This window comes from Panthera leo, chromosome A1, assembly GCF_018350215.1.
Source record: "Panthera leo isolate Ple1 chromosome A1, P.leo_Ple1_pat1.1, whole genome shotgun sequence".
NCBI classification, from domain to species: domain Eukaryota; kingdom Metazoa; phylum Chordata; class Mammalia; order Carnivora; family Felidae; genus Panthera; species Panthera leo.
The window spans coordinates 203,018,755-203,038,069 of NC_056679.1; the positions used below are offsets into that span (position 1 = coordinate 203,018,755).

The following is a 19,315-nucleotide window of genomic DNA, read 5'->3' on the forward strand; positions in this document are numbered from 1 at the left end:
CATAATAAGCAAAATAACATTTTAAAGTAACTTCTGTACTGTTAATTATTTCAACCAATAAAAAGTTGCTCCTAGGGGTGCCTGGGTGGCTCAGTCAGTTAAGTGTCTGACTTTTGATTTCGGCTCAGGTCACAGTCTCACGGTTCAGAAGTTCAAGTCCTATGTCAGGCTCTGCACTGATAGTGTGGAACCTGCTTGGGATTCTCTCTCTTTATCTCTCTGCTCCTCCTCCAGTCATGCCTGCTCTTTCTCAAAATACATAAAAAAATAAATAAAAATTAAAAAATAAAAAGTTGCTTCTAGTCATCAAACTTTGATATAACAAAGAATAATAATAGTATAAATAATGTGATGCAAGTTAAGAGGAAAAAAAGGATACTCCATTTACTGAAAGTCATTTAACTTGTCATGCAGACAACTTCATGAAACACATGTTCAGATAAGATTTAAGACACTGAAACATATAACAGTTACTAATTCTTAATATATAAATAAAACAGAGTTTATATTAAAAGTCATCCAAGAAATGCAGATTCATATTGCTTCCTAGAAATTTCTTTTGATGTAATTGGCAAAATGAAGAAATGTGACAACATCCTAGCTTTGTATGTGTATCTTTTAGTTGCCTAGAGAATGCAAACATATTTTAAAACCCAGAAATGATATGGATCTAATTTCTGTTTTACTGTCTTGCTAAATTAAGTGGCTTTAGATAACATGCAGAATATACCTTTTTTTAAAACTGAGAATATAAACTATTTATAACAGTTACTTTTATTTAAACAGAAAGACATAGGCATTTATGTGATTCCTCAGGCCAGCACTGTTTTGATGTGACAAAGAAATAATCATCAAAATGCAGCTCCTTAAGTAAGTGTCTGATTTCACACTTTAGGAAATGTGCTATCTTTCTGGTTGAGCCGGCAAGAATTGAGAAAGATTAAGAAAGTGTTTAAAGATGTTCATTAAAAAGTAGTTATAAAAATGTGAAAGAGACACAGCACCAAGCATGCCAAACAGAGTAAAACTGTCATCAAAAAGATTCAACAGCTATGAAAAGAGTTCTTCAAAATCTGCCACATTTTTTTCCAGATAAGAAAATCTATCAATTCCAAATGTCCACATTAGTCATGCATAAAGGCACCAACGTTTCACAGAAAACAAACAAATCTATCCCAACGAACCCTCGCTGTTTATCACATTCACCAGAGAGGCTAGAAAAAGTCGAGGTAAGTTTTAGTTCTTAGTGAAGTTTTTAGTCCTAAGGTGTTTTTCCCAGAACATGAACATTATAGCTATTTGGTTCTCCTTAAATTTTTTTCATCGCAATTTTTATCATTCTACTTTTATTTTTTTCAATGCATTGTTTTAAAAATTACAGAGGTACTACATACTCATATTAATTTGCAAAATAATACAAGATATATAAAGAAAAGGTTAAAATTCTTTTTTCCTCCTCCAAAATCTCTATGTTTATTGTCCTGGGAAATGTGCTAATAGCCTGATGTGTTTTCTCCACCATGGTTTTCCCTCCTCATAAATACTTATAAACTTTCATATACATGGATATTCATTTTTTATTTTTTGCTCTTATTGCACTTGAATTTTTTAGAAACCAAAACAATAGCTCTGAAATTTTCTTTTTAATTAATTAACTTATTTATTAGAGAGAAAGAGAGTGCGCACATGAGGGCGCAAAAGCAGGGGAGGGGCAGAGGGAGGGGGAGAGAGAATCTTAGGCAGGTTCCATGCCCAGTGCAGAGCCTGACTTGGAGGTCAATCTTACAACCCTGGTATTAAGACCCAAGCTGAAATTAAGAGTCGGAGGCCTAACTGACTGAGCCACCCAGGTACCCCTGAAATTTGCTTTTTTAAAAAAAAAAATGTTTATTTATATTTGAGACAGAGAAAAACAGATGGTAAGCAGGGGAGGGGCAGAGAGAGAGAGGGAGACACAGAATTTGAAAGAGGTTCCAGGCTCCAAAGCCATCAGCACAGAGCCCAATGAGGGGCTCAAACTCACAAACCAGGAGATTGTGACCTGAGCAGAAGTCAGAGGCGTAACCAACTGACCCACCTAGGCACCCTTGAAATTTGCTTTTTAAATTGAACTACATGTCCCTACCATTCAGATCAATATAGTTGATGATTAGCACCATTATTTTAATAGCTATATAGTATCTATAGTATGGTTAATCATTTGTGTGTTATTGTGTGTGTGTATGTGTAGGTGTGGGTGTGGGTGTAGGATATTCAGGGATCTCCCCTCCCCTATATTTTCCCACTACCAACAATGCTGAAACAAATATTGAACATGTATCTTTATGCTTTTATTTCTATGAAACATATTGTCAAAAATGAATTGGCGAAGTCCAAGGATGAATGTATTGTTACTTTTAAAATTATTTAAAACATGGGGCGCCTGGGTGGCTCAGTCGGTTAAGCGTCCGACTTCGGCTCAGGTCATGATCTCGCGGTCCGTGAGTTCGAGCCCTGCGTCGGGCTCTGTGCTGACAGCTCAGAGCCTGGAGCCTGTTTCAGATTCTGTGTCTCCCTCTCTCTGACCCTCCCCCGTTCATGCTCTGTCTCTCTCTGTCTCAAAAATAAATAAATAAAATAAATAAAATAAAAAAAAATAAAATTATTTAAAACTTAATATCCAAAATGATCTTGTAATTTACACTTGGGACACTTAATTTGCATCTTTCTATCAGTAAGATGGAGAAATATTTTATGCTTATAGATCTTTTGGAATATTGTTTTCATGAATCACTATTATCTATGATAGACAGCACTTTATATTGTTTGTTAATTTTAGACATTCTGGGGAGCATACAATAATGTATTAATTTCTTAGCTCTTAGAGTCCCCCAATTCTTTATTACTTTGTGACGTCTTCTGAAAAAGTTAGTCAACTGAAATTCTTACTCATTAATTCATTATTTGGCTCTTCATCCCCTCTGATGAGCCCTTTAGTTAAACAATTTTATTTTTCACTCTCAGTATGTCCAATTGGATATTTTATGTAACTGTTTGCTCCTACTTCATGTTATCACTGTTATAAAGAGAATCTTTATTCTCTTACAGCAGTTCACGCACAACAGGCAGGTGTCCCGCCCTGGGAGCCAGTTCTGTGGAGGTCTCTGCTCTGACACTTTTTGAACCCACAGTTGATGGTTCACAGGAATTTCTCTCAGACACTTAAGTCTCATTTGCATAACATAAGACAGTTTTTCTCTGTTTCAATTTGTTCCAAAAATGGTTTCTAATGAACTCTAAGCTGTAACCACTTTTTAGTCTGAATAATCTTTAAAATCCACATTTCTCATAAAATCTCAAACTTATAATTAAAAAATCATTTACTCAGGGATAATCACTAAATATACACTCAACTTCTTTACTACCTTCTTTAATTCTGTCAGGTAGATTTTATAATCATCCCAAACTAGCATTGAGGGCTGTCATTTAAGGCTAATATGTCTTCCTCAAATAGAGTATTATTTTCTAAAACATACTGAGAACATGATACATTATTTAAGAGGCTTTGTAAGAGCTTAAATGTCTAATGATTCATTTATCAGGGAAAATTTCATCGAACAAAAAAATGACACCCGCCTCACATGCAAGCATTTATGGAGAATTTATTCCCTGTAATTCTGAGATAATTTAGGCATTTAGATTATTTCAGCAATTCTCCCATAAGTGCAGCTTTTGTTATGTCTCCTAGGTCAGTTTTATTTTTAGTTTCTCTTTGACTCGGGCTACTTATAAGTGATTCTTAATTTCCAATATTACACCCTTTATTGTTAATTTCTAATTTTATTAGATTATCTATCATTAGAATAAACACAAGTGCCTTTGGGGATGTGTCGAGTAAGAGATTGCTACGGCTGAGGTCAGAGAGGTCTTTTCCTGCTTTCTCCTCTAAGGTTTTGATGGTTTCCTGTCTCACATTCAGGTCCTTTATCCATTTTGAGTTTATTTTTGTGAATGGTGTGAGAAAGTGGTCTAGTTTCAACCTTCTGCATGTTGCTGTCCAGTTCTCCCAGCACCATTTGTTAAAGAGACTGTCTTTTTTCCATTGGATGTTCTTTCCTGCTTTGTCAAAGATGAGTTGGCCATACGTTTGTGGGTCTAGTTCTGGGGTTTCTATTCTATTCCATTGGTCTATGTGTCTGTTTTTATGCCAATACCATGCTGTCTTGATGATTACAGCTTTGTAGTAGAGGCTAAAGTCTGGGATTGTGATGCCTCCTGCTTTGGTCTTCTTCTTCAAAATTACTTTGGCTATTCGGGGCCTTTTGTGGTTCCATATGAATTTTAGGATTGCTTGTTCTAGTTTCGAGAAGAATGCTGGGAGAGAGCCAAAGCATAAGAGACTCTTAAAAACTGAGAACAAACTGAGGGTTGATGGGGGGTGGGAGGGAGGGCAGGGTGGGTGATGGGTATTGAGGAGGGCACCTTTTGGGATGAGCACTGGGTGTTGTATGGAAACCAATTTGACAGTAAATTTCATATATTAAAAAATAAATAAAAAAAAGTAAAAAAAAAAAAGAAGAAACACAAGTGGTTTTTTTTTTTGCTCCCACAAACAAACAAACAAACAAACAAGCAACTAGTAAACCCTTACCCTCCTAGTAGCCATGTGGGAGAAGTCTCTCTCCTCCAGGTTCTTTCTACATGCCAACTGCTTTCTCTCCCAACTGCCAAGGCTGGAGAGAGTTCAGGCCAGTAGCACAGCGTCCCTCCAGTTCTAACAGCGCTGGCATGAACCAACAGTGCCACCAAGAGCAAGCCCAGGCATAGGCATTTTGCAAAGGAACCAACAGGATTCTGCCACTTGAAGTACACGTGTAAGATTTGTGCCCATTTTCTAAGCAGTTGTCTTCTCTGCCAATAATATCTTGGCTTCTGCCTGGTACCAAAGAGAATGAAGTCCTATAGCCCCCTGGATCTCAGAAAGAGCCTGCTATGTCCCCTCCAGGGGAGGGCAGCATGCCTCTCAGTATTTTGTAAATGCCCGGAGAGAGAGAAGGGAGGACAATGGCACCTAGGAGTGTGGCCAAAATGCCACCCTCCTGGAATTTCTCCAGCTGTCAGTCTAGAAAATCTAAATCAAATGTTTGAGTAGCGATCTTAAACATAGACGAAATGATCACATTGTCTCTGGTAGAGATCTACATGAATGTTACAAGTATGTTTTTTGAAATATTAATAGGTGATAAGTCAAGTACAGCAAGATTACCTAAATAAATGCATTTGGAAAACAATTATATCTGAAAAGTTTCTTTCCTGCAAGATTTGTAAGAGGCTTGAATATGAAAATACACACTTAATTGCTGTCAGAGGTAGAGTTCATGGGGTTTCTGATTATTTTGATGTATTGTTATTTTTTTTGTCATATTGTTATTGTGGCTGCTCATGGCATTGTTTTAACACCATTTCCAAGACTGTATTTCTACAAAACATACTTTGGAAAAAGTTGGCCTTTACTTTTCCTCCAAAAAATTACTGAATATATTATTATTTTAATTTTCAAGAGGGTTATTATACAATTATAATTTTAGTACAATTACACAATTTTAAGTATTGAAATAATTTATGTATTTGATAAAAGTAATCAACCACAAATTATTTCCACAAATTATTTCACAATTTTAATAGTCAAACTATAAAATAGGGGATAGAATACAGAATTAGCCTGTCTCCCATCCTAAAATCCAGTCTGACTCCCCAGAAGTTAACACACACACACACACACACAGACACACACACAGATTTTCTAATGAAGTGTTTTTAAACATTTATACAAATAGGCCCATATCCTAATCCCTGTTTGGGTCATTTTCAGAATACTCTTTTTTCTTAAGTTTATTTATTTATTTATTTATTTTGAGATAGAGAGTGTAAGTGGGGGAGGGGCAGAGAAAGAGGGGGAGAGAGAATCCCAAGCAGGCTCTGCTCTATGTAGAGTCGGCAGAGGGGCTTAATCCCAGGACTGCTAAATCACTGCCTGAGCCAGTATCAAGAGTCTGTCACTCAACCAACTAAGCCACCTGGGCGCACCCAAAAACAGTCTTAATTGTACCTTTGGATATCTCTGCATTACCTGCACACCACTCACTTTTAATAACTTTATAATATTCTATTATATGGGTATGCTTAATTACTCCTCTATTGAAAGGCTTTTAGATTATTCCAGTTTTTCACAATTATAAACAAAACAGAAATGAATAATCCTGTAGATGATTTAGATACACTAAACAGTATAAATTTTTTATAGGCTAGATTTCTAGAAACGGAATTCCTGTGCTAAATATCAAGCGTATTTTTAATTAAAAATTATCTTTGAAAGCAATTATAGCAATATAAACTTCCAACCGTGTAGGAGACTGTGTGTTTATTCACATTCTTGCCAGGAATTCTCACATTTTAAAATTATTGCTAATCTGATCCCTGGAAATATGGAAACACTGAAAATGATGAGTAAGGCTGGGGATCTTATCACAGCAATAAGCTGTTTTCAGTTCCTTATTTGTGAACTCTTGATTTTGTACATTATTCCAATAAAATTTTAGAGTTTCTTATTTATTTGTGAAAGATTTTCTCTATTAAGGAAATTGGATTTTTTTTTACTCTGTTGTATAATATAAGTATTTCCCAAGTTTGTTTTTGTGGTTGTGTTGTTTTTATTTTGTTTATGATGTCCTTATTGCAAAGACGTTTTAACATTTATAAATCAAATGTTTCTACTTCTATGGCCTTTGGGTTTTGAGTCTTGTATAAAAAGGCATTTCCTATCAAAGATTAAAAAAAGAAATCATTTAATTTTTGTATATTTTAATATTTGTATGTGTATGTGTCTGTGTGTGTTTACATGTTTGATCATTAGAATTTTATTTTGGTATAAATAGTTATGTAGAAATCCATTTGATGAGCCTCGAAATGACTGTGAACTCAACACCTTGTCTAAACCCTTATGACGGACCCTGAACCATGGGCACCCAGGTAAACTCCTCCTGAATTCCAGACCCACAGAATCTGTGAGATCATAAGTACTTATTTTTAAAAGTTTTTACGTTTTGGAGTAATTTGCTCTGTAGCCATAGATAACTGACAATATTCATTTAATCAATTTTTATTTAAGTTTTTTTAAAAGTCAAGATGGGATGGTGAATTTTGCCAAATGGCCTTATTTTTTTGGCCATTCAACTTATTAATATGATGAATTAGCAGATTTTTAAATAATGTATCATCCTTATGTTCCTGGAACAAACTCCATTTTAAAAATATTAGTCTTTAGATACACTGCAGGATTATATATATGTGATTTACTTGAGGTTTTACATTAACATTCATAAATGATGTATCTATATATGTTTTGACTGTCAAAAGTTTTGGCAGTCTACACTTGGAAAAAAGTTTAAAGTATTGGAATTTTCCATTCCTTCAAAGTGTAATTGACTTCACCTGTGACTCCACTCAGGAATGGTGTGTTTTCAAAGTGAATATTTGAAAATCCTCTCAATTCTTTACTATAATTGTGTTTAGATTTCATATTTCACCTATGGCAAAATGTCGTGGTTTTTTTTAGAAAACTACATGACATCTGTGTTTTAGTAACTGAATAGAGTTGTACAAAAGACTTTTATATTTCTTTTACATTTCTAGCCATCCCTGGTCATTTCCCCATGTTTAAGCTCTCGACCCTAAACTGATGCGAGCTGGAGGTAAACACCTCCACTTCCTGCTCACGCAGGTGGGACAACTCTTATGTATGATCTATGGTCTGTCATTATCCCTAGCTGGACAGAGCCCTGTTGTCCAGAGCACAGATCGATTCCATATTGTATGACATTCCATCTGGTGATTTTTTGGATCACCTCCCAAGGAAGCTACTTGGACTGAAAGCCTAGTCCCACTGTCGAAACCCTGTTGAAAAGAAATGTAGACACCCACCCCAGAGACTCTTTTCCAGCAGTGCCATAGCAGAATTCGTTAAAGCTTTATTACCATTAATTGTGAGTCTTATTCTTTTTTCCCAAGGTCAGAAGAGAGAGAAATTAGACGTTGTGGGAGGAGAGTCAACGATGAGAAGAAAGCTCTTTGTAGGGATACTATTTTCAAATTTAATGAACACAAATAGCACTGCTCATCATTTCATGATTTATTGTGATTGCTTTTTTGAAAAATTTTTTGAACGTTTATTTAATTTTGAGAGAGACAAAGAATCCAAAGCAGGCTCCAGGCTCTGAGCTATCAGCACAGAGCCTGACGCAGGGCTCAAACCCACGAACCACAAAAGATCATGACCTGAGCCAAAGTCAGCCACTTAACTGACTGAGCCACCCGGGTGCCCCGAGATTCATTACGGTTATTGAGTAACAAAGATTTTCTATATTGGTATAAAATATTATATTATGTTTTAAAAAAGAACAATTGCTAAAGAAAACTAAAGCCGTCATAATTCTAATTTGCCCTTCTTGATTGACTTTATAGAAAATCTGCATTGGCCTACACTTTATCTTCAGAATCTAATATAATGTTCTACAATTTGAAGAGCTTTATAATTACTCACAACAACTTGGGATTTACAATTCTCTATACAGTATGGGCTTGTTTCAAATAATGAAAACTGATGCCAAAGAAAATCCAATAGAATCTTAGTATTTAAAAAAGCAGTCACAGTACCCCAAAAGGACAGACATTGAAGAAATACTTATTAATCTGTTGCTTATATAACAGAACTAATTGATCCTTAGAAGATGAAACTCTCTTGTGATTTACCATAACCTTAGTTATATCAGAGGACTGCAATGTTCACTACTGGTTGTAAGACACAGGGCATTGGTGACAGCCCATCTCTTCCAATTATGGTATTGGCTGAAGAAGATTCAGAGCAGTACTTAAGTTTTCAGATGAGCAAACCTTATTCTTTCTGATAATGACAAGCTCCCTGCTCCTAACATTCATACCTCAAACACATTGATACTCTCTTACAGGGAGCTGATTATCTCAGGAAGGCCAAACATTTCTGGTCTATTTCAAGTGGGTGTTTATACGAAACAAATTTTTTGATGCATTTTCCCTGAGAAGTGCTTTACTTTTTCCATGATCATTTAACCACACTTTTTGATGTCATCTTATTCTTAGTTATGTCCCTCTCCTCCATCCAAATTCACACCTCTCAAGGAAGCTTGTGGATTTTGAAGATTTACTTAGCCTAAAAATTCATATAAAGAATGCCCTTGTGAGCATCTGTTTTTATTAATCTGGATTCAATTCACGTTTGTTCTCTATAGGCTTATAATTTCACTCTCATAAGATAACAACAGACAATTTTACAGGAAAAATAATATAATTCTTTTTACTCATATTCTTTAATAAAACCTACATATGTAAGAGGAAATACATTTTGAGCGGGCTTTGAACACGCTATTTTTATTAATGTAGATTTTTCCTTTGGAAAGTTGACCTATTATTTGCAAAAGTGTAATTCAAAAAAAAAACTTCTAGTAAAGTAGGGCTAAAAATTATTGTTAATAGTCCTATTTTTCTTCCTTTGCTCTTTAAAAATATGGCCTCAATTAATGAAAGCTTGCAGAAAGAAAATTTAAAGAAGTTCAGTAATTACATTCTCTATGTCATCTTTTTAACTAAATTGTGTTCTGTTATGAAAATTAACTGTGGTGTTTAATGTATTTTTTTCTCTAGATAATGTTCTAAGAAAGTAAGTTTCTAGAGAAAACTTTCAAATGTGATGGCAAACATAAGGAGCTATTACCTACAGATAGAGATTTGGTGAAATAAGTACAAAATTGTATACAAAATGGTGAAATAAATAAAATTTGCCATGAACACTCACACACCACTTATTCTCTTGAAGGTAGGAGAGAGGGGACCTTGACCACTGTCCCAGAGCCTTGGATAAAGTACCAACTCCATCCCCAACGTGGTCTGGGAAGATACCCGAAACAAAACAGGACTGGAAATGCCAAGTGCACATTTCACAAGTGAGTCAAGACACAAAATGACAGGTAATTGCTCAACTTCCACAAACAGAGTCCAAATTAGAAACATTATGGGTCGTGTTGCAATTCTGATAGTAAAACCAGTCATATCCAGGAAGTCACAGACATTATTATTGATTGACCTTCTATGAGTCAAGGAAGTTAACTGCAGTATTTTTTCATTAATATAATACGAAAACATATTTAACTCTATAAGGCCATATTACATATTTAACTCTATAAAGCCATATTCTTTTCGTCAAGGAAGTTAACTGCAGTATTTTTTCATTAATATAATACGAAAACATATTTAACTCTATAAGGCCATATTACAGGGTGACTTTTAAAATCTACTTCATATTCAGTCTCCTCTAGGAAGCTTCCACATTGTTCCCCTCAACTCAGTCCAGGATGGATGTCCTTCCCACATCCTTCTGTAGTTCCCTTTTTCTATACTTTCCCTACTTTGATTGCCTTATTTCTTGCCTGTCTCCTCCAGTGAATTCTATGCCCTTCGAATATAGAAATCATACTCAGGCATCTTTGTGACCTAAAATTATATTATTGCCTCAAATAAGATAAGGTCCCATTCTGTGCTTATTTTCTAAATGAATGGGTGAATGACAATTCACTGCTCCAAGACCCTGTTACTACTGTCTACCCTGATAAGCTGCTCACAGCTTATTCTCAACTAATCAAGATTTTAACTGATATAGGTTGCCATGTTTTTCCTTTAAAGGGTATCTGAGTTTTCACTGGGCACACATTGGAATCTAAAGAAAATCTGGTAACAAACTTTCAAGAATTGTAATATTCAACTGGGAGGTACTATTTTAAACAGAGACATTCTATATAATCATATTATGTAGACAGCCTGTGCCATCACTTCGTAAAACTAGCCTAGCTTTGTTGTTATATAGAAATGTACAGATATGTATATTTGGAAAGAGAACCAACGAGTCTGATGGATGCTAAGAGCCATAGAACTATACTCCTGCAATTGAACCTGACTAGATAAAACTTCCTTTTGGTTTTCTTGGTAAGGCCTGTGGTATGAGATGCAGTGAAAGAAAAGAGGGAAAATACCCTGTCTTGGCCGCAATGGTACAGTGGCTAGTTGTGCCCTTAGAAAGCATGTGTCTACTGTCTGCTGAGACATCTACTTTTTGCTGTTTTGCTTCTCACCTGGTAATGATTCCAAACGTATGATATTTGAAAAAGACATAAGTCATTAGTTCCCAGTTAGAACAATTCTAAAGCAAGCAATGTGTTTGGCATTTTCAGAAATGCTTTATTGGAACGATCAAGGAGTTGAAAGGCTGGAGTTAGGTATAATGATCATTTCCCTTAAACAGAAGAAGGTCATGATGAAAGTTGCTTTTTATCAGTAATTAGAGTTCTATAGCAGCAACATGTCCTAATTATGATATTTAGACCATTAGCAGATGAACAATGTTATTTAGATTCTGCTACGGAAAATCACCCCAGGCCATGTGGCATCTTATGGAATGATTGAGTATAATGCTATTTGTGGTCTACATCTCACGCACTTACCCAACCCGCCTCACATACACACTCCATCTGGACTCATTTATTAAGGGCACTTTTGTGTTCAACACAGAACCTGAGAAGTGGCACCTCAATCGGCTTGGAGATGAAAACAAACATCCCTGTGCCTTATTAAATTTTGCACAACATGGAAAACATTATGAATGGTGAGATAGAGTGAAACTTCAGTATATAACGAGCAACGAACATTTATGAATGACCACAGTCCCTTTTGAATTATACTTTCAGAAACACAGGCAAGGAAATCAGGAGGATCCAGAATCAGAAATTAGAAAAATATAGAAGTTGTTTCAAAATGATTTGCCCAGCATATTTTTTTAGGCTAACTCATCAGACATATTCACTCATCATTCATATTCAGGGTCATGCATTATACGAGGCATTAAGAATAGGAAGAATCCTTCCCAAAAGATGCTTTTGCTTAAAAGACTCTGAAATGTTAAGACAAAAAATTCTGTCCAGTGGACTGTGAAATGGATTGTTGGTACAGTTTCCTGGACAGTTTTGCACTTTTTCAGAGTGAGAAGGAAATAACACTGGTTTGATGTTCCCACAGACACAGCTGGGTGGGTGTTGAGCGGCATGGAATTTCCCTGGTTTAACTTGTGCTGTTAGTCTGGCTTGGCTTGCCCTGGGCTGGCAATCTAGTGTCACTTGACCCAAGCAGAAGCTCAATCACTTTGGTCACAGGACAACAGTACTTTAGAGTTTAAGAGCTCTTTTGTTTCAGGAAATTTTCCCAATTATTCAATCTAAGGTTTCATTTGTTTAATGACTTCCTCATTTTACCATCTAATGTGCTTCCCCATGCCTTCATCTTTTTGCCTTTTTATTTTGTTTAGTTATTCTTTGGTCTAGCTATGGTTAATTTAATCTTTCCTCCTAAGTCAATGCCTCTAACCCCTGGAGGCACAAGGCCAAAGGCCAAATGACTTTAACTGCCAATATATAAAAACTCTCAAAGGTTGGTGAGGTGAGTGTCATTACTGAAGACGTGTAAGTGGTGGGGCGGGAATGTCTATACCGTAAGGCATAGTAAAGTGTCAACTCAGAGTTGCAATCATTCAATATGAAGTCCTTTTATTGGGGGTAGTAGAGCTTTTAAAGGTTTTTCCTTTCGTGTTTATTTAGGCATTTTGTCCCATTAATTGGGTGGGAGGGATTGAGGAGTTTATAGGAACAAGTTCAAGGAGCACAAAGCAGAGCTACCCTGGGTGATGTGTGGCCGGCCACTTGGAGCTCTAAGAGGGAATGTGTTTCGTGGGAAATACTTAAACACATTTCTATAAAATGTTTAACAGAATTTGTGCACAATATAGTAATACTTTAAAAGTTTTACTAAGCAGCTTCATTCCTAACCTGTAGTACGACAAACATATAGAGCAGTGGAAGAAATCTCACAGGCTTTAAACATGTCGATATGTGCCCATTGCTCCTTTGTCAAATATGTGATTTTCTTTTCATCAGAATCAATACCAGATGCATTAGAGTACTCAATAAATGTTAGTTAAATGGAAAAATTTTTCTTTATATTCATCACAATTTTCCTTATTTCATTATTTGTGTTTTTTTTTATTCCATGAACTCTAATCTTATTTTGTCAGTCCTCTTTCCTCTAAGTTTTAATTTTAAGCTTTCTTTACATTTTTCTCCAATATCTTCAGGTTTTGTTGTCAGAATTTACACTTTGTACTCCCTCTGTCACTTATTCACGTTTGTCTTTGTTCCATTTTGGACATTTTTTTTTTCTTTATAATTCCTTGCCACTGCGTGTTGCCTCTGCAAGTGAGCTTGCACCAATTTTCATTTTAAACAGCTTAGGGGCTTCTGCGTGGCTTAGTCAGTTGAGTGTCCGACTTTAGCTCAGGTCATGATCTCGTAGTTCATGGGTTCGAGGCCCACATAGGGCTCTGTACTGACAGCTTAGAGCCTGGAGCCTGATTTGGATTGTGTCTCCTTCTCTCTCTGTCCCTCCCCCACTCACACTCTGTCTCTCTGTCTCTCAAAAATACATAGTAAAAAAAGAAAGAAAAAATGGGGGCGCCTGCCTGGGTGGCTCAGTCGTTTGAGTGTCTGATTTTGGTTCAGGTCATGATCTCACAGTTCGTGGGTTCAAGCCCTGCGTTGGGCTCTGTGCTGACAGCTCAGAGCCTGGAGTCTGCTTCAGATTCTGTCTCCCTCTCTCTCTGCCCCTCCCCTGCTCATGCTCTGTCTCTCCCTCTCAAAAATAAATTAAAAATAAAATCCTTAAAAATAAATAAATTTAAAAGACAGCTTTAAATTTTTCAGAGAATTATTCAAGTCCTGTTTTAAAATGTTTCATAAAGTGGTTTTTACAGAAATCAGAGATTGAAAAATGTGTGGTATTAGCATAATATGTCACTTTTTTCATTCAACGAATACACAACTGTTTTGAAAATCCTAGTTCTTACCTTCAAGGCAATTTTTATTTTTTTATTTTGTTTTTAAGTTCATTTCTTTTTAAGAGAGAGAGAGTGCACAAGTGGGAGAGGGGCAGTGAGAGAAGAAGAGAGGATCTGAAGCTGGCTCTGCACTGACAACAGAGAGTCCGATGCAGGGCTTGAACTCACAAAGTTCAAGTGAGATCGTGACTTAAGCCATAGTTGGACACGTAACCAACTGAGTCACCCACGCACCCCTTAGACAGTTTTCAAAGTCTTTTCAAAGGTATTTCATTACCTGGGAAGTAATTCTCATATTTTCATATTTTATAGTCTATCTAGCACATAGTACCCATTCAATAAATGAAAATTACTTTATTATCTGATATACTTTGAGTTCTAGGAAACCATTTTACATACAAAGGAGAACATAAGATTGGAAAATAAGGTGGACTATCTCCTCCTCTTTTGAGCGAATTTGTCTATCTTTTACACTAATAATCAGTTTCAGAGTATTTAGAGAAATTTGTTGGTCCCTTTACTATAGCCAAATGAACATCTACCAGCAAGTGCAAGAAAATTCTTCCACTGCATCTATTAGGTTAAACTGCTTTAGATATTTGAGGATTGGTATTCATGGAAAATGCCATGTTATGAGATTTCTAAATATAGATGCACACAAATTGTTATTAAATATTTCCAAGCACCACAGGTTGAACTAGGTTATCACTCTCTGTGCTTTCAGATATCTTAACGATTGATTTGAAACGTCACATATTTCCTCTAGGGGTAGCAGCCACCAAAATAGTCAAAATTACTATACTGGCATGTCAGGTCCAGTCTGGCGGGAACACATAAACATGATCATCATTAGCAAATATGGGCCAGATGTTCATCCTCTAAGAATCTATGGGAATGATTACTTGTGTTATGGTGTATAGTCAGTCTTGACATGAAAAAAACAAACTTAATTTAGCATAGAAGAAAGTACAAAATTGCAAATGATCCTACTGCACCTCTGGAGAAAAGAAACGATATGAGATTTTCTTAAGTACCATTGGTATTTTGGATATTGATAACCATTAAGTTGTCCAACAACAGTAATCTTTCCATCTGTTCCTAATTGTAACCCCTATTGTATCATCTGATCTACTTTATTACAATGGCCTAATTAAAAATTTTTCTAATATTTATCTACTGTTGAGACAGAGAGAGAGAGAAAGGGAGAGACAGAGCATGAACAGGAGAGGGGCAGAGAAAGACAGGGAGACACAGAATCGGAAGCAGGCTTCCGGGTCTGAGTTGTCAGCACAGAGCCTGATGCGGGGGCTCAAGCTCACAAGCTGTGAGATCATGACCTGGGCCAAAGTCAGACGCTTAACCAACTGAGCCACCCACGCACCCCTGGAATGGCCTAATTTGAAAGAGAACTTTTTTCTTTTTTTTAACTTGGATATACCTATTTTCTTTCAGTTACTCTAATTTCGTCTACTAATTTTACTATGGGAGACAATCAATGGACAGTCAATTTCTTAACTATCCTTCCTTGTTTAAAAATTACTATTTTTTTGTTTAATGACTATATTCTAGCATACCAACTGGCTTGAAGACAGAACTTCATTAATAACCTTAAAGAATATGTCACTTGTGATATTTCGGTCTACTTTGTTTTCTTCTCATTAGCATGAAGGCCAGATAAAACTTACTTTTTTTTTTTAATAACAGCTCTGTTCATAGCTGGTACTTTTATCTTATGTTGTCATAGAAATAAAAGCTCAGTATTATACATTAAAACATGGCTGCAAAATAAAAGAATATAGAAACTTCTCCTGCAGAAAGATTTTCAAATACGGTGCTTGAGTAGCAGACTATGGTGAATTATATACCTGGTTATAGTGAAGTAGTCATTGAGTTATGATTGCACAGCCATCAAATATTAATTTGGGGGCATTATTAAAAATTACTGTAAGGGCATGTACCAGATAATTTTTCATACATCTCGATTCCATGCGTAATCTTTCACTGGCATATTTGGAGCAAAGGTTTTCGGTGAAGCTGGATGTAGATTGTCTATACAAACCACACTGAAAAGAATTGAGACTCAGTTCAAGAGTGTATACTTTCAAAGTCATGCCATAATATGTTCATCAAAACCTATATAGTTGTGCTATATAGTCACAGTCTTAAAATGTATTCTACTTAGAGTCATGTATGTAATGGCGTATCTGAAGATTGCTAAATGGACAGGATTAACCAAGCAATGTTCAATGACTTTGAAAGCATTTGATGGGGCACCTGGGTGGCTCAATTGGTTAAGCGTCCAACTTCAGCTCAGGTCATGATCTCGTGGTTCATGCGTTCGAGCCCTGCGTCGGGCTCTGTGCTGACAGTTCAGAGCCTGGAGCCTGCTTCAGATTCTGTGTCTCTCTCTCTCTGCCCCTCCCCTGCTTGTGCTCTGTCTCTCAAAAATAGATAAACATTTAAAAAAATTTAATAAAGCATTTGAAAGCATGTTTACACGAGCTGATTATTATCTACGGAGCGTATGAGTTCTATGTTCATGAGTCACAGAGTCATGAACACTGGTGGATACCAAAATCGATATGATCACACCCCCTCATATAATGTCAAACTTCAGAATCCTGTAGCTAATGAATCAACATGTTTTACTTTTCTTAAGCATTTTTAGCCTGAAATTGTATTAAAAGTTCTCTGGTGACAGTCTATTAATTACTTTTCACATTCCAATAATACAGTGCTTAAAAGTATTTTAAAACTAAGCACTTTGTACTTTAAATATACTTTATTGCTAATATATAGTTCTTAGCCTAATCAATCAAATATCTATCAATGTGTACTGTGCAAAGAGCATGTTGCCAAATTTCCCTGGGCTTATTCTTTTATGCACATCAGAGATTAAGTTTCTAGTCTCTTGGAGCTCAAAAATTAGCCACAGGTCCTAATACCACTTGAATTAGTCACATTTAGGTGTAGAAGAAGGTTAATTGAGAGATTAAACAATAGCACTGGCATAAACTTGAATTTCTTCTTTTAATCTTTATTAGAATAATGGTATTAAATATACTTGGATTTCTCTGATGAATTTATCTTGTGAATTTAAGTATATGTGCTGCCGAAGCAAGCACTATTTTGTGAATTTAAGGTTCTTAACAAATTAATAAAGCCACTCCTTCCTTTAACTCTTTTTTTTTTTAACGTTTATTTTATTTTTTTCTGAGACAGAGAGAGACAGAGCATGAACGGAGGAGGGGCAGAGAGAGAGGGAGACACAGAATCGGAATCAGGCTCCAGGCTCTGAGCCGTCAGCCCAGAGCCCGACGCGGGGGTCGAAATCGCGGACCGCGAGATCGTGACCTGAGCTGAAGTCGGACGCTTAACCGACTGAGCCACCCAGGCGCCCCTCCTTCCTTTAACTCTTATCTCAACTCCTGATGTCCCAAAGAAATACCACTTAACTTCTGGTCTCACATTTCCCTCTAACTGGTGTCAGTATGGTTTTTGACACTTAGCCACTTACTGTGTTTTAATATGATTGTCAACTAACTTCATGCAGGTAACTCCTCATAACATCCTCTCACACACTACCTTGTATTTATTGGATGTTGGATATTTCTTTTTCATCTTCCTTACTTTCTTTGTGTAGCACCTAGTAAACTAATGTAAAAAACTACTATTTGAATTAAGAATACATTTTTATTGGGGTGCCTGGGTGGCGCATTTGGTTGAGCATCTGACTCTCGGTTTTGGCTCAGGTCGTGATCTCACAGTTTTGTGAGTTCGAGCCTTGCACTGGATCTGTACTGGCAATGCAGAGCCTGCTTGGGATTCTCTCTCTCCTTCTCCACCTGCCCCTCCCCTGCTTACTCTGTGTCTGTCTCTCTCAAAATAAATAAACTTAAAAAATATTTTTACAAAGATTAAATTTTATTTAACATATTAATGAATTCTCATAAACCAGTGAATTTCCATATATGTTTATACATATGTATGTACATGTGGATTTACATATACATATGTAAATAAGGTTTTCTGTGTGAGATAATTAAAGGATCAGAAAAGAGTAGGAAAAAGACACATATTTACACACCTAGTAAAATGACCAAATCCAGAACACTGAAACCACCAAATGTTAGCAAGAATGTGAGCAACAGAAATTCTCACTTATTGCTGGTAAGAATGCAAAATGGTACAGCCACTTTGGGAGACATTTTGGGGTTCCTTACAATCCAGCAATTGTGCTCTTTGGTATTTATCCAAAGGAATTGAAAACATGTTCACACAAAAACCTGCACTCAGATGTCTATAGCAGGTTTATGCATAATTGTCCAAACTTGAAAGCAACCAAGATGTCCTTTAGTAGGTGAATGGATACATGAACTGTGGTATATTCAGACAATGGGAATGGTATGTCCAGCACTAAAGGGAATGAGTTATCAAGCCACGAGAAGACACGAAGAAACCTTAAATGCATATTATTAAGTAAAAGAAGCCAGTATGAAAATGCTACACACTATATAGTTCCAATTGTATGACGTCCTGGAAAGGCAAAGCTATGAAGACAATAAAAAGATCAGTGGTTGACAGCGGTAGAGCGAAGGAGGGAGAGAGATGAATAGGCAGAGCACAGAGGATTTTTCAGGTCAGTGAAAATATTAAAATAATGGGTATGTGTCATTATACATTTGTCCAAATCCATGGAACCTACAATATCTACAGTGAACCCTAAGGTAAACGACAGACTTTAGATGATAAGGATGTGTCAATGTACTTACATAAGTATATACTTATATCTATCTATCATCTATCATCCATCATCTGTCTATCTAATTAGTAGATAGCTTTATATATATAACTGTAAATAGATAGCACTATTTACCAAGGGAAATAAAAGTTCCATATTCATCATAGAGCTGAAAAAACTACTATTACCTATTTATTCTTCTTGCTCAAGTCCTTCTCTCCAAATGCCTTCATTAAATGGGCTCTCATCTCATTGGGCTGAAGATAAGAAACAATTTTTGAACTATTTTCAAACAATTTGTCCATGTAAAATAGCTTATACATGTTTATTTTGAGTCCTTAATGATGGATATAATTAGAGGGGAGAAATTTCGCAATGATACCTTGGAAGGAATACTGGTAGTTGTCAGTAGGTTCTAATCACATGCATGGCTTAAAGAAAATGATTGACAAAAATCTTCAAATCTTAGTTTAAGTCCAAATGGCTGGATTTTCATACAAACATACTAAAAGTTTATCCTTTGTCCAGTGTCCTCAGGGCTGCAACTGCCCAAACCAAACTGAAATTTGATT

At 36.1% G+C, this 19,315-nt stretch overlaps 1 long non-coding RNA gene across 1 annotated transcript in view; it reads left to right on the plus strand.

Moving 5' to 3' along the window:
• The window catches only part of LOC122226701, a 79,119-nt gene that overhangs the window by 38,018 nt on the left and 21,786 nt on the right, over positions 1-19,315 (plus strand). Inside the window, exon 2 of the long non-coding RNA XR_006205728.1 lies at positions 9,887-10,037. This is a non-coding gene — a long non-coding RNA (uncharacterized LOC122226701). The remainder of the gene's footprint in view (positions 1-9,886; positions 10,038-19,315) is intronic.